The sequence below is a fragment of the Podospora anserina genome, chromosome 2 (genome assembly GCF_000226545.1).
Source record: "Podospora anserina S mat+ genomic DNA chromosome 2, supercontig 2".
Lineage (NCBI taxonomy): Eukaryota > Fungi > Ascomycota > Sordariomycetes > Sordariales > Podosporaceae > Podospora > Podospora anserina.
Window position 1 is genome coordinate 756,398 of NW_001914858.1, and position 3,104 is coordinate 759,501.

A 3,104-nucleotide genomic window follows, 5' to 3' on the forward strand; every position below is an offset into this window, starting at 1 on the left:
CAGCTTCTGGACCAGAGCAGAAACACCACATTAGCCAGCAGCGGTGTGTTTGGAATCGGATCTGCTTGGCTCCCTGGAATACATGTGCATAGGGTCCAGGCAAAGCCAAACCGCCGATACGTACTCTGCAGCTGGGACCGTCTCCCAGCTTTCCTGCGAGGAGTTTCTGGAAGCCTTGTCAGCCTGCAAAGGAAAGGCAACCCGTCGAGCTAACAGCGTCTTCCCTTGCGTCCCATGACACGAGCCTGCCATGCTCTCACCAGTCGTCGGACACAAGCGAGACCCCTTCCAATATGGCAAATGCAGGTTTGGCTTCTTGCTCGCCGTCTTCCATCATGTGTCATTGCGCGCTGATTGAAACACCCTATCTGATAGCTTGTTCGTCCGGTCGATTTGGACGGCTGATATAGGCCAACCTACCACACAGTGTATGCAGGCTGAGCCCTATAGCCAGAGCTGATATGTGATATCCTTCTCCCTTGGCTCTTGTCTCTTCCTCCTTTCCCGCACCACCAACACGGGGGGGCCAACGGGCAAACAGAAACAAATCGTACGCCTTGTCATGCGCGCGTGCAGCAGTAGTGTCATCTGAGGAGTCACACTCCCCCTTCACAATCGCAATCGACATCTCGATTCTTCATCTTACATTATTCGATTTTCTATCTCGATCTTACGATTTCACCCGTACCCGCCTTTTCAGCTGAGGGAGTTTGCTTTCCCAGTGGGCGGCTCTATCCCTGACTTGGCAAGCTGCAGATTGCAGATGCAGCTGAGAGTCAAACTAGTAGCTCCAGATCGAAAAGAAAGTAGAGAAAGGAGGATTGGGTGTTCTAGACCCGAGGAATTGTGTTGGTAGAAGACTTCTGAGCTTTCACTCAAGCCGGAGTAAGCGCCGTAAACATATTTCCAAGATTGCAAATGTTTGATGAGTGCATCATCGCCTGCTTGGAGATGATATGATGCTCCTGGTACAGTATGTGGTTGCATTTACCCCGGCGGCGTGTTGGTTTTGGCAAGCTTTTTTCCTCCATCACCCACACGCCCTCCCCCCCCCCCCCCCCAAATGCGGCTTTTTTTTTCTCTTCCCTCCCACTCAATGCATGCAACCGACAAACTCCATCATCCCAGAAGTTCGGTCGGGCAGAAGTGGATGGACTCGGAATGATAGCCTGCGGCTCGTTGCGAGCACAGTGTGTATTTACTCCACAGATTTCGTGCCATTCCCATTCCTGCGGACCACCACCACTGGGCAGAAACCCCGCACAGTGCACCTACCACCCCACAAGCCAGATCCCGTGACGTCAGTTGACTGACTGTTACGGTCGAGATTAGCGAGGGGAGGAGGGAGCTTGGCAGGTAGAGGTACTTCGTTGGCGGGGGGGGGGGGGGGGTTATTAAATTCTCCAATCATACACCTGAGTTGCTTTCACGACAGCAATTCGACTGCGCCGCAGGGTTCAGTCAGCCTTAGGGGGAGGCGAATGATATCATTGATGATGGTTTTAGATGGATGGTTTAGAAGATTAAAAGCGGGGGGTGGAAGTGATTGTTGGCTTTGATATCGACAGCTGGACCCTGATCTGTTGGCCAAACGCTGCTCTCCAACCAGTGCGAGGGGTAACCGTTCCAGCTTGCGAGCAATTCAAAGCTGGAATTCTTGGGACTAGTGTTTTAAATGCCAAAACGGTGTTGTCTGTCGGACTCCAGTTTATAGCTAGGCCCCGCCCGCACGCACTGAGAAGCGCTCTCAGCCTTGCCACAGTGCGGGCTGAGGGGGGTACCTCGAGGTACACAGGTATCCGGCCGCCGCCCACCAGTCAGCCACCTAGATCGATTTCCCGTTTCTGAGTGGTGAAAAAAGGGGGGGGTAAAGATCTGCGACCTGTCGATTGGAGCGGGCGGGTCCTACATTATGGAGGTTTTGACGGGGCCACGCGCGCGTGTGTGGAATCGAGAGAACACAAAGGTCTGTTGTGTGTTTGGCAGGTGATCGGGTAGGAGTCCAATGAGATCTCGATTAGATATGTAGAGGTTGGATTAAGGCAGAGATGTTGGGATTGGGAGGTAGGTTGACGATGAGGTTTTCGTTTCTTACCCTATGAAAGAAAAGTGACAACAAATCGGAAAGACAAAAACCTTCCTGCCAGGTGGGCTGACATTTTTTTTTTTTTTCGCTTGGTGGCAGAGTAGTATGGGGTGGACGAGATTTCTCTCATGTTGCAGCTGGAATGAATTGTGATGATGCAGCTACCCGTTTCTTGTGTGTCCCAAACCTACACAACCACTCACAAAGCGCGAGCCGATGATTATCCATCCGCTTCGTCTCTCTCCAAAACCAAAGCCCGGTTCTCGGTTCTCCACCATTATCGTTTATATTTTTTGGCGTTGCGGCCGCAGCTCGAGGTCTCTCTCTCTCTCTCCGTTTCTTTATCATTGGGTACCAGAAATAGTTGCACAATGCTGCCCAAATTTTGCCTCCTTTTCTCTCCCTAAACCCGTTCCCGAACCGTGTGTACACACTTCCCGAGCATGTGTTTCGGCCCGGTAAAACGAATGGGTAAGCGAAGTAAAATCACCTGATGGTCTCGGTCCGACGTAAAGGTAGCTTTTGGTTTCTTCTTCTTAAAGAGGGGGAGGAGAGCAAGCAGTTCCACACCCACACCGGCCGGACCGCGACTTGCACTGACTATGATGAGTTGGCAAACAGGTAAGGTGGACTTGTCAGACCGTTGCACGACCTTTTCTTTTTTGCCTTTTCCTCTCTCCCTCACTTCCTCGGCTGGGTATTCTTCCGCGGACCGGAGGAGGAGGAGGAGGACGACGACGACGACGACGAGGGCGAAAAAGAGAAGAAAAGGCTGATGATGGGGGAATGATCTGTCAGATCTGGGCGGCCGCGGAAAGGAGGATGGGGAAATATCCTCCGGTGGGGCGATCATTCTTTTTTTCACTTTTCTAATCGGTAAGCATAAAAATGGCATGAGAGAACTGACAAAGTTGAACCCGGGGAGCCGGGGCCATGATGTGGGAAAAGAAGGCTAGAAACGCCTCTTCCCGCTTTGCATGATGACTGCTTGCGTTGCGGGTGTGTGATCTGTTCTATC